Consider the following 13236-nt stretch of genomic DNA (forward strand, 5'->3'; position numbering starts at 1 on the left):
GCTACCAATGTTTTCAAACATTGGAACTTGTGTAGGACATGTCACATCTAAACCATAAAGCTCTACTCCTGCCCCTAAAGGCAAATGGCACTCAGTCCAACTTTAAAACCCCCATTACTGTTCTAAAGCCCACAGTTTAATCCTAAGACTCAAGGAGACCTCTTAACTGTGGGCCCTTGTAAAATAAAAAAGCAAACTTACATAATACCAATACATAATAGCACAGTTTAATTCTTTGCCCTGTGGCCAATGCAGTCCACACCAATGAGAATTTGCATTCCCTATCTGTTGGGTGGAAGAGTCTGTAGATAACCTGCTAAAAGCCCAGTTGGTCAATGGAATAATTTAGCTCTGGGGTTTCATTGCTGGTTTTTAATATAGACTATTTAGATGGAAGAGTGGAGTGTTGGAAATCTCCTAGACCTATGTGGGCATTAATGCCTTCTAGCATTTTTTTATGGAATTGGAGGCCCCAGGATTTAGCATATGTTTACACTATTATACCATCTTGCTGAATTGTTACTGTTATCAGTGTGGTGGCTTTTTTAAAAAAAAATCTCTTCTGACTTATTTTAATTTGAAACTTACTCCTGCTTAGTAGTTTGCTGTTTCCATCTTTGCCTTTTAGCTTTTCTTTCCTAGGTAGAGATAGCAGATAGTTGGGTTGTGTTATTCTAATCCAGTCAGTTGGTCTGCATCTTTTAATTAGTGACTTACAGCCATTTGAATTCAAGGTAAAAACTGAGCTTTTGTTGCTTACTTCTCTTGGTTGGTTGGTTGGTTGGTTGGTTGGTTGGTTGGTTGGTTGGTTGGTTAATTAATTGTTTAGTTCGATGGTTGGTTGGTAGGTAGGTAGGTAGTATGGGCTCTTGCAGAAGACCCCATATAGTGCAGTTCCCAGAAGCCACATAGCAGTTCACAACTACCCGTAACTCCAGTTCCAAGGGATCAAAGTCTTCTGACCTTCCCCAGTTTGTGTGTGCACATGCTGCACATATATACACCCAGATGCACACATAAACAGACAAAAAATTAACTAAAACATTTTCTGCAGTGCTTGCTTAATTGTTAAAGATTGTTTTAATTTGTGTTTATCTTGAAATATTTTTATTTTTCCCATTTTAACAGATGTTACTGAGTATGGCAGTCTTACCACAGACTTTCAAAGCTCAAGCAGTATCATTTCTTATTTTTCTGGCTTTTAGAGTTGGTGACAAAAGATCTGATGTAATTCTGCTGTTTCTGTCTCTGTGTTAGTTGGTATTTCCTTTATAATTTTTATTATTATTATTATTATTATTATTATTGCTTTATATTTTTGATATATTGACTATACATCACAGAGAGCTTCTTTTCTGGTTATGTCTCTTTGAGGATGGAAGTGTTCCCTGTGTTTGAATGTTTGTTCTTTTCTTTAGGTTGGTAAATTTCTAGTAATAATTTCACTGAAAAACATGTCTAAGCCATTGGCTTTTATCTTGGGTTTCCTTCTACCCCATGAGTCTTAAGTTTGGTTTCTTCAGTGGATCCTAAACTTTATGGAAATTTGGTCATGCTCATTGATCTATAATTTCCTTGCAGAATTTTTCCTCCATAGTTTTAAGTTTTTCCTCCAAAGAATACTGATTTAAGTTCTTTTTCCATGTCTTGAATTAAATTCCTCACCTGTGTGAATCTTCTACATGCCCCTTGAACCTTTTTTAAAATAGGAGTCTATACTCTTTTTCCAGTGATTCATCTTTGTTTCCATTGTTGAGAGGCTCTTAGTATGTGGGGCTGTTGGGATGATATCTCCTATTTCCAATGTTGAGTGGTCTTGAGGTTGTTGGGGTGATGGCTCCTGTTTCTTGTGGAGGTTTTGTGGTTATGTTCTGTTCACCTGTTGGGGTGTTCTAATTTGCTTTCTATTGCTGTAAAAAAAAAAACACCATGATCAAAAACAATTGGTAGAGGAAAGGGTTTGTTTGGCTTACAAGTTCAGATCACAGTCAGTCATTGAGGGAAGTCAGAAACTCATGGGCTGAGCCCATCCACATCAATCATTGATCAAGAGAATGCCACACAGACTTGCCTACAGGCCAGTCTAATGGAGAGAGAGTCTCAGCTGAGGTTTCCCCTTCCCAGATGACTAGCTTGTGTCAAGTTAAGAAAAGAAAAACCAATTCAGAATTATGTGTCCTCTGGCTTGTAAGTTTATCTCTCCTTTTATACTGTTTGTGTGACCATTCCTGGTGGACTGTCTTCACTTGAATTTATATGTCCAGTGATAAGATTGACCGCGGTAACAACCATGATTGTTTAATAGAAGTCTCAATGTCAGACACACAGAAAGATTATTCTGCTTTGCTCTTGTCTCCTGTAAGGTTTTGAAACAAGAGTGGTCAGGCGCTTGTTGGTCAAAATGAGTATTTTAAGTAATGGGGTAAAAGTGGGTCAGGTAGGAGCATGGGGAGCATGTGGATTAGGGGTATGAAAAACAGGGAAGAGGAAGTGACAGCAACCTTTCCAACAAATTATAACTTAGCTTTTTGTATCCTGAAATACAAAAATGTACATCCTAAGAAAAAATTATCTTTAAAAACAACAAAAAAGGTAATGATTGTGTATCTTTAAAGATAATTATCTAAATGAGCAATAAGCTGAAATTGATATATATCCCACAAATTAAAATAGGCGTGTTCTTAGGCAGAATTTCTTCCTGGTTACAGGAGAGCTGGCTCCCTAGGTTTACTTTAGCTCTGTCTCTCTGGACACTGCAACAAGTTTAGTCATACTCCTCTGAATTGGATTTTACCTGTCCGGCTATGGCTAGGCAGAACTCCTTGTCCTCCTTCCACAGTCTGCACAGTCCAAGTCTCTTGGAGCCTAGAGTTTACATTAGTTTCCCAGTCTGCTCACATCCTTCTTGTGGCTCCAAAGCTCTCCTGCCCCGTGTGCATGCCAGCTTCTCAACTTCAGTGTCCCTTACCTATGACAGTGGGTTGTGAAGCCTCTTCACTGAAGGCTTGAGGTCAGCCTCTGCAGTACTGCTGGGATAGTCAGACCTCATCTCAGGAGATTCTGTTTGTCTCCTTGATTTTCAGAGGAAGTGGGTGCACTGTTAAGGAGTACCAAATTAGTTGTAGAGTTGTGGTGATGTTTCTTTGTTCGGCTAATAGAGTACCACTTGAACCCCAATATACTTTACCAACCTTGCCTGCATGCTGCTGTCCATGATCAAAGACTACAGGGGAGCAGGGATGCTATTCTGCCTTGGTTTTGATTTCTTCCACATCTCACTCATTCTCATCGGAGAACCCTAGTTAACACCTGTGTTGATTCTGTTTTCTATACCTAATATTTTGATTTTAGTAGCTTTTATTCTTTTTCTCATCATATGTAAGATTTCCCTTTTTAGCACATTTGATCTTTATTAATGATGCATTGCTGTTCATTCTGCGCTTCCCGGTGGTGAGGTCAGCCCAATCACAAGTGATCACAACCCGTGGATACTGAGAGGGGAGCAAGGCAGTACTGTGGCAGATTCAGTGAGACAGCTCATTTTAATAGGGCAACAAAGGCTGTTTTAAACCTTTGCAGGTTGAGTAGGGGCTGTGTGGGGTGAGTATACACTCTGGCCAGGGCCAGAGTGCTTGGGAATACCTCATTTGCATAAGAAGGAATACCAGGTACCACTGGACATGATCTGACTAAGGGAAGTTTCACCTGACTGCTGGGCCAAGTGTTGTCTTCCAGTGGTCAAAGGGCTGTGTGCACCAGGACATGCAGGCAGTGCTACTCCTGCTGATCTCAGGAATAGATTTCCCTGGGGTTTGGACATGGCTTGGCCCCACTCTTGGTTTAATTTTTCTTTTTTCTTTTTTTCTTTTTTTTTTTTTAAAGATTTGCTTATTTTATGTATATGAGTACACTCTTGCTATCTTCAGACACACCAGAAGAGGGCATTGGATCCCGTTACAGATGGTTGTGAGCCACCATGTGGTTGCTGGGAATTGAACTCAGGACTTCTGGAGGAGCAGTCAGTACTCTTAACCACTGAGCCATCTCTCCAGCCCCTTGGTTTGGTTTTTCAAGTCATGGTTTCTCTGTGTAGCCCTGGCCCTGAAACTCACTCTGTAGACCAGGCTGGCCTCAAACAGGGATCCACCTGCCTCTGCCTCTGGAGCTACTAGGATTGAGGGCGTGTACCACCACTGTCAGCATCTTGTTATTTCTAACAGTCTTCATTTCTGTAACTTCTCTTCTCTGACGGAATCTTGCTTACTGTTGCTTGGTCAGGGTCTTCCATTGCTACCACCTCCCTTGTTTCCATTTTATATTTTACTTCAGAGTTGGATATTTTGTAACTGAAATGCTTCAGTAATTTTTCTTTCAAAATACCTCTTTCTGTTCATACTTGATGGTTTCTTTCCTGATTTAAGTTTTGTTTGATTGGTTGTTTTTTATTATTGGAGAATTTGTTTTTGTTTGAGGTGGGGTTTTTCTTTTTTTCCTTCTCTTTATTTCTTCCTTCCTTTCTTCCTTCCTTCCCTCCTACCTCTCCTCTTTTATTTATTTATTTTTTGTGTGTGTTTTGGATTTGGTTTTTGTTTGTTTGTTTGTTTGTTTTTCTCCGAGACAGGGTTTCTCTGTATAGACCTGGCTGTCCTGGAACTCACTCTGTAGACCAGGCTGGCCTCAAACTCAGAAATCCGCCTGCCTCTGCCTCCCAGAGTGCTACGATTACAGGCGTGTGCCACCACTGTCAGGCCATTCTGTATATTTTGATCATATTATTTCCTTTCCCCAAATTACACCCAAATTCTTCCTACCCACCTAATTTTATGTTCTTTTAAAATACAAAAGCAAAAATAAAGACAAGTAAAAACAAAATGATAAAAATACCAAAACAAAAAGCATGGAATCCATGTAGTGTTGGCCAGCTGCTGAGCATGGTGCCTGCCTTAAAGGATGAATATAACCAGTTCTACTCTGTTAAGAGAAACCTGACTTGCCCGTATCAATTCTTGGTTAAGGATGGGAGTTTGTGCCTGTTTCCTCTCCAGGCTTGGATTTTGTCTGGCTTGAATTTGTGCTGGTCTTGTGTATGATGCGACAGCCATTGTACATCAGTTCGACTGTATTGAGAAGGTGCTGTTTCCGTGGAGTTTTCCACCATGTCTGGCTCGTACAGTTCCAACTCTTCTTCTTTTTTTTTTTTTTTCTTTTTTCTTTTTTTTTTTTTTTGTTTGTTTTGTTTTGTTTTGTTTTTTTGGATTTGGTTTTTTCGAGACAGGGTTTCTCTGTATAGCCCTGGCTGTCCTGGAACTCACTCAGAAATCTGCCTGCCTCTGCCTCCCAGAGTGCTGGGATTACAGGTGTGCACCACCACCGCCCGGCCAACTCTTCTTCTCTATAGGACCTTGAGGGGAGAGATTTGATAAAGACTCGGTACTACAAAGTCTCTCGCTGTCTGCACATTGTCCAGATGTAGATCTGTGTTAATTCCCATTTGCTGCCAGATGCTTCTCTGATTGAGGGTTGAGGTGCACGCTGGTCTATGGGTATAGCAGTGTGTCAGCAGGAGTCATTTTGTTATGTTTCTTTAGCAGAGTAATAGGAGTTTGTCCCTAGCCCCATGACATCTCTAGTCTCATATTCTTGACTGTCTGAACAGTGTTGGGCCTCATATCCCAAAAGTAGAGCAAGGAGTGAGCCTGAAATCCAATTAGTCAGTGGTGGACTATTCCCATAATATTCCTGCTACTGTTGTACCAGTGTGTTTTGCAAGCAAGTCGCTGTGTAGGTCACAGAGTTGTAGCTGAGGTTGATCACCTTTCCCCTCCAGGAGTGTGCAGGGCACCTTTCCCCTCCAGGAGTGTGCAGGGCACCTTCTGGTACCGTGAACACTAGTCCGGAAGAGTGAGTCTTATAGCTGGGAACCAGCTTGATTTCTCCATATTTGATGACATACATAAGTGATGTCTTCAGCAGTAGCACCTTGGCAAGCTGTGGCAAGCAGCCTTGGGATAGTCTATACTTGCAAGGTGTGATCTAGTCTCTCCTTTCTCCCTCTATACACTATATTCTGTTTTCTCCACAGTCTCTCATTCTGTTATTCTGTGGTTGAGTAATGGGGCTTTTGTATCTGAAATGTTATGGAAGTTTTCTCTAAAAACACCCTTTTCTTCTGATACTTAATAGCTTTCGTTCTAGTTTGCTTTTTTGGGGGAGTGATTGATGTTTGTTTCTGTTTACAGTTGTTTGTTGTTGTATTTTTTTTATTCTCTTTGACCCATCGCTTTGCTCCCTTCTATTATTTCCCCCCATTTGCTTCTTGTTTGAGTGAGGTGGGCCTGTCTCATACTTGCCCTACACACTGACTTCCTCTCTACCCTGTTCACCCAGGAATGCTGTAAACAGTGCCTAGCCATGGGCTGGCATGCTGCTTGTGAAGAGGTTTGTCTGTTCACTAAAATTTACTTAAGGAGGCAGGGTTGTCAGAATGCAAGGCCAGCTAGGAGTTTCAGTCTTGTTTGATAGGGTGTCTTCTAACCCAAGTTGGCTTTATACTGCTATGTAGATGTAGCTGGGGATGACCTTAAACTTCTGATCCTCTTATGTCTGCCTTCTGCATTCTTAGATTATAGGTGTGTACCACCATGCCTGGTTTATTCAGTATAAGGAGTTGAACCCAGAACGTCATGCCTGCTAGGCAAGCTCCCTGCCTACTCAGCTGCATCCCCAGACTCTGAGCTCTCCCTCTTAAAATGTTTTGTTTTAAAATACGCTGCCCAGAATGGCCTTGAACCCCTTGATATTCCAGATAGGCCTTGAGCACTTATTTTCCTGCCTCGGCCTCCTTAGTCATAATTCCAGGTCTGTGTCCCCTGTGCTGACTATATATCTTAAACACAGTTGTAATCATCTCACACAGTTCAGAACTTTTCCTTTCAGTACTATATGTATAGCATTATTCTTTCTGACCTTTGTCATTCAGATATGGGTAATTACATCTACCTTGCAGAACTATTCAAGTCTAAGTAAGATTCTACCTCTAAACTACAACTGCCACATGGTGTTTGTCTGTCTGTTTGCTAATATCTCTCTACTTCTAACTCAGAACAGCACAGTGGCCTTCACTGGCCAACATCAGTGATCAGTGAGCCAGCTGGTCAAATCTGACCATTGGTACCAGATAAACATTTTGCAGGGTGCAGTGTAATGTAAGAACACAGAGGGCATATTTAAAATTAATAATTTCAGAGCTAACGGGATGACTCAGATGGTGGAGGCACTCACCTCCAAGCCTGTGACCTAGGTTCAGTCCTAAGGACCCAGATGGTATGATCTTCTGACTGCCACACTGTCTCTTGCTCATACACATAAATAAATGTAATTTTTAAAGCATTTATAGTTTCAAGATAGTAACATTAGAACAACAAACCCAGCACAGGCTTGCTGCTTGTGGCTTCTGTGCAACGCCATGCTTGCACACCCTAAGGACAGTAACCACCACTGCTTTGGAAGGAAAGAAAGAAATTTGGTGTAACCCAAAGGCAGAATTTCTCTCTGTCTGTCTGTCTGTCTGTTTGTTGTTTGTTTTTGAGACAGGGTTTCTCTCTGTAGCCCTGACTATCCTGAAACTCAGTCTGTAGTCCAGGCTGGCTTTAAACTCACAGAGATCTGCCTACCCCTGCCTCCCAGTTAAGACTAAAGACATGTACTGCCACCACCCAGCCAGAATGTCTTTTTTGATGCTACTTCTGAGAATTGGCAGGATTATTTCATTATAGAACACCCTAGGAAATTTGAGACACAGAATGACAGATTATTACTTTTCACTGGGTTTGTATTGGCTGCTAGAAGCATTATAAATGTGTGTATAGCCAATGAATAACACATGAAAATGACAGATGGTCAATCAAAAACTGCAAAAGAGGAACTGAGGGACTTATAAGTGGCGCTGCTATTTGTGTAGATATGCCCTGTCTCTATTGTGCATTTCCCCTTAGAAAGTACCATAGCTAGAAAACTGCCTCTTAAAACTGACTGTCCACATGCATGGAGGGCTCCTGTTTCCATGGCTGTCTTGTTGTGAAATTATTTTGTCACATCTCTTCCTCACAGGTTTTAGTTACAAGAGCAATATTCATATTCATGTATACTTTTCCCAAGAACTTTTCCACAAACTGCGTAAGTTTCTAATATAGTATATATAGGGTCATTATTTTTCTCTCTTCTGGATTTGTTTACTTTATATCTTTACATTGGGTCATTGGTTCCATTCTGTCTCCTACCTATTGGCTTTTATGTTTCTTTGTCTCTAAAATTCATTATTCTTCCTCTCTTCCATATTATATCCATTGGTGAGTTACAAAAGCAAATAGGGCATAGCATAGTTGGGTTCTCTGAAGCCACAAAGACCTTTATTTGCATGCTATATCCTAGATCGGTAATTCAGAATCTGTGTTTCTACTTCTGTAAATGGGTATATTAGTGGCATGTGCGTTATAGAATTGTTGGAGGGATTAAGTAAATAGTGTACATTCCAAAAAGAGAGCAGCTCCCTTCTTACCCTTCTACCAAGGAGTTGCCATCCGTCTGTTAATCCCAGCATTAGTTGCCTGTCATCCTCAGCAAGGGTCTGTGTATGTAACTGAACTATCACAATGCTATTATTCTTGACATTAGCCCTGCTTTACAATGTAAAGAAGGCTTACAGAAACATTCTCACTCAACATCGCTGAGTGTGCAGTAACCTCTGAAGCCAGCTGCTGTGTGCTTGGAGCCTTAGCCTGAGGACTGGCTGCCTCCTTGGCTTTCTGTACGACCTCCATATCCTTCTCTTGGCTACATCACAACTCTCCTGTTTTTTATAAGATATATTGATCTTAGCACACAAAATGCTTTTCTAAGCAAAATATGCATGAATAAAAGTTAGATGTCGATAATTAAAAGCCTGTTAGGAACAAATCATTTCCCATGGTTTATTCTCTCTCTCTCTCTCTCTCTCTCTCTCTCTCTCTCTCTCTCTCTCTCTCTCTCTCTCTCTCTCATTGTTGTCTTATTTTTGAGCCTATAAGCACATTGTAGCACTCTAGGGATCCTGCCTGTAAATACATTCTTAGCATCTTTGAAGTTTCTGGCATTTTACTTATTTGTATATATTTTTTTATTTTTTAGCCATATTCACTCCCATTAGTCTCTCTTCTTCGCGCCCCCCCCCCCATCCCCTTACCTCCTCAGCTACTCTACTTTCATGTCTGTCTGTTTTGGGTTTTGGTCTTGTTTTTGCCTTTTCGTTGACTACTGATTGGGGTTAATTTCAGTAACAAGTGTAGAGAGTCATCTACAGAATCACAGGCAGATTATCGCCTAAAAAATGGCTTTCTATACCCCGGCAACTATAGGTGCCTGTAGATCCTCAGGGAAAGGTGGAGCCTTTGAGTCCCTCCACCCTCCAGAAATGTTGATGCAGATAACCATGGCTGCTGACACCTCTGGGTGCAGTGCCAGGTCAGGCCGAGGACATGGTGCTCCAGAAGCCTCACAGTGCTCCCCCTGTCCTCACAGTGCTTCCCCCTGCCCAGCTCTTCCCTTCTTCGAGCTCCTGTCTCTGGATCTTTCCTTGAGCCGTGGAGAGAACATTTATTCTCAGCACTTTGACTAGGTGTGACTCTGCTAGAGTTCTTGTCATTTAAAATCGATTCTTTCCTTTTATGCCTTTTTTACGCTTGCTGTGGCCTTGTTTGTGATTTGTCATCTAGCAGTACATGAGCTGGAAGCTTAATGTCCAGTTATCAAAAAGTGGTAGACTTAGGAACTAGAGAGATGGCTCAGCGGTTAAAAACACTGACTTCCAGAAGTCCTGGGTTCAATTCCCAGCAACCACATGGTGGATCATAACCATCTGTAATGGGACCTGATACCCTCTTCTGGTGTGTCTGAAGACAGCTACAGTGTACTCATACATTAAGTAAATAACAATAAAGCCGGGCGGTGGTGGCGCACGCCTGTAATCCCAGCACTCTGGGAGGCAGAGACAGGCGAATTTCTGAGTTCGAGGCCAGCCTGGTCTACGGAATGAGTTCCAGGACAGCCAGGGCTATACAGAGAAACCCTGTCTAGAAAAAACCAAATCCAAAAAAAAAAAGTAAATAACGATAAAAAAAAGTGGTAGATATAATCATTGGGAGTATGGCCGCAGAAGGGATGAATGCCTAGCACTTGGGTGTTCTAGTTCTTCTTGAACTAGGGTAATGCTTATGAGGGCTAGTTGTTGGTAGCAGACTGGTCTCTTGGAAGATTGGCCTCTCAGGCCCACTCTGTTTCCCCTACCTCTCAAACTAAAAGCAAGTTTAGATTGCACTGTCTGCTTAGATTTCCATCACTGAGCTTAATTACACACACACACACACACACACACACACACACCTATCTTGCTTTCCCCGCCCCTGTCTTCTATTTCCTTCCTTTCTTTTGAATGTTGTGAAATATGTCTCACACTATATTCTATATTCTAGGCCTGCCCCAACTTTGTGGCAATCCTCCTGCCTCTGCCATCCAAGTGGTCTATTCACAGGTGTAAGCCACCACAGCAGCATTCTTTGTGAAGTCCTCAGTTTCAGGTGTTTTGTCACAGTACTAGAAGATAGACTAAGACATTGCCTGTTTTTGTGAGGTCTCTTTTCTCTTTGGTGCTATAATCTCCTACCCGTCTAAAAGGAGAAGACATTCAGATTTCCCTCCAATCTCTGTGTTATATTGAAAGGAACTGTGGGAAATGTTGCCAAGTCTTATTGCTTTAATATAGGCACTAACAGTTCTTACTATCCCATCTTCTATTTGTACTTCTTTAATACTATTAGTATTTTAGATTTTTTTTTTAAACCTTAATTGTATTTCGGTGTGTTCATGGACATGCAGGTACAGCGGCTGGAATTCAGACACTTGTGAGCCAACCAGCTGGAAACCCAACTTGGGTCCTCTAAGACTTAGTTACCCTTGACTGCTGAGCCGTCTCTCCAGCCCCTTAATATTTTAATAGTCTCCTTTTTTATGATTTATGCTTTTCTGGTTTTGCTTGCCTCTTGCTCCAGTTTGTCTACTGCACTTTTTATTCATTTTAAAAAGCTTCCAGAACACTACAGATAAGCAGACATACTGCGGGAAAACTGGGTAATTCTGGTCATGGGTTTGCAACTTTGGTTCTTTGGACTTAACAAATGATGCTAATCTACTTATAGGGCATATTGTAATTACTGCATGTAATTTTACATTTTAACAGTAATGTGTTTGCTTTATGCCAGGCATGGCAGAACATCTACCCTTATAATCTCATCCCTCAGGAGGATTACCATGAATTTTAAGCCAGCTAAGGCTAAAAAAACAAGAATCTATCTCAAGAACAAGACTTGGGATATAACTAACTCAGTGATAAGAGTGTTGGCCTAGCATGCTCAAAGTCCTGGATCTATCCCTAGCACTTCATAAAACTATGGACAGTAATGCACACCTGTAATCCCAGTGCTTCAGAAGTGGCCATGGGTGACTAAGGAAATTGAAGGTCATCCTCAGCATAGCATGTTGTAGGCCGGAGTAGTGATGCAGCACTTTCCTCCCAGACTGGTGCTGCTCATCTCGTCTCCTCCCTGCTGGGAGGCTGAAGCAGGACTGTTGGGAAGGCCACTTTGGGCTACACAAAACCCATCTAAACCAAAGAAAAATAATAGTAAGTTGTCAAATGAAAAGTGGATAAAGTATCCAATCACTACACTAAAGCTAAGTGAGAAGTTCCTCTCTGACCTCAACACCCCCCCCATACACACTTCCCAGAGAAAATCACATCAACCTTTTATTAGGTAGCCTTCCAAAAGTTTGCAAAGCAAACAAATAGATAAATAGAATAACTTAAGACTCACAGACAGGGCTTTCTAGATGGTTTAGCAGATAGAAGCACTTGCTACCAACCTGAATTGAATCCAAAAATCACACAAGGTAGAAGAAAGACCAATACCCAAAATTGTCCTCTGACCCTTACACACACACACATGTTGTGAACATTCCCCAACCACATAAATAAATGTATGAATGAATGAATAAATGTGACAAAAATAAAACCCATGGTCATCTTGTTATGTATTTGTATGCTTACCTTTAAATGTAGACTTTAGTTTGTCTTGTGTGGTCTATACTTGTAATCAGTACTTAGGAGGCAGAAGGATTAAGAGGTCAAGATGTTAGTCATGGTGGCACATACCTTTAATCCCAGCACTTGGGAGACAGAGACAGGTGGATCTCTGAGTTCAGACCAGCCTGGTCTACAGAGTGAATTCCAGGACAGCCAGGGCTATACAGAGAAACCCTGTCTTGAAAAAAAAAACAAAGGGAAAAAAAATTACCTAAGAGCAAACATACAGTTCTCTCTATTAAAAAAAAAAAAATTAGCTTAGTAGGGGCATGATCGAGGCATGGTGGTGCTTGCCTATAGCCCAGCACTAGGGAGGGGGAGGCAGGAGGAAGGAGTTCAGGGTTATCATCTGCTATGTAGTGAGTTCAAATCCAGCCTGGGCTACGTGAGACCTTGTCTCAAAAACAACAACAAAGTTTTTCTACTTTGTAAATTTCTCTGGAATGAACAGATATCAATATGTGAAGTAGTTGCAGAAAGTAATGATTTTTTTAAAGCAATTTGCTCTTAGGCGATTTACTTAAAGAGAACATTTTCAAATGATGAAACTATTGCTTAAGCAGCAGAATAAGTCTAAATAATTTAAAACTAATATATATCCAGAGGAATTTAGAAGCCTGATGGGGGTTGAAATCTGTGGTTCATTCAAATTACAACCTGTCTTTACCCCACATTCACTTCTGGAAAAAATGGTTAAAAACTGACTATTGGTCAATAAAACGTCATGAAGCCATTTGTTCTATGATAAATTAATTAGACACCAAATCATAAGCGATTCGAAGTAAACATTCCAATCCTTTGTTACTTTAACATTTTCTCACCAACTTGTAGAAACGTACCAGACTCGTGGTGGAATCTGGTTGAGAGGTAAGAGAGGCCTAACATTAATAGCGGAAGGCACAAACAGGAGTATGGTCTGCCACACACGAGTGAGGAGCCAAGTCTATCCCGCAGAGCACACCGGAAAGCCTGGCCTGCTGGTGCATGCTTTCAATCTCATTTCTGGGAAAGGAAATACTGATGCATCGTGGGGCTCACTGTCCCGCTAGGTTAGACTAATCCAG

The sequence above is a fragment of the Apodemus sylvaticus genome, chromosome 1 (assembly GCF_947179515.1).
Source record: "Apodemus sylvaticus chromosome 1, mApoSyl1.1, whole genome shotgun sequence".
Taxonomy (NCBI): domain Eukaryota; kingdom Metazoa; phylum Chordata; class Mammalia; order Rodentia; family Muridae; genus Apodemus; species Apodemus sylvaticus.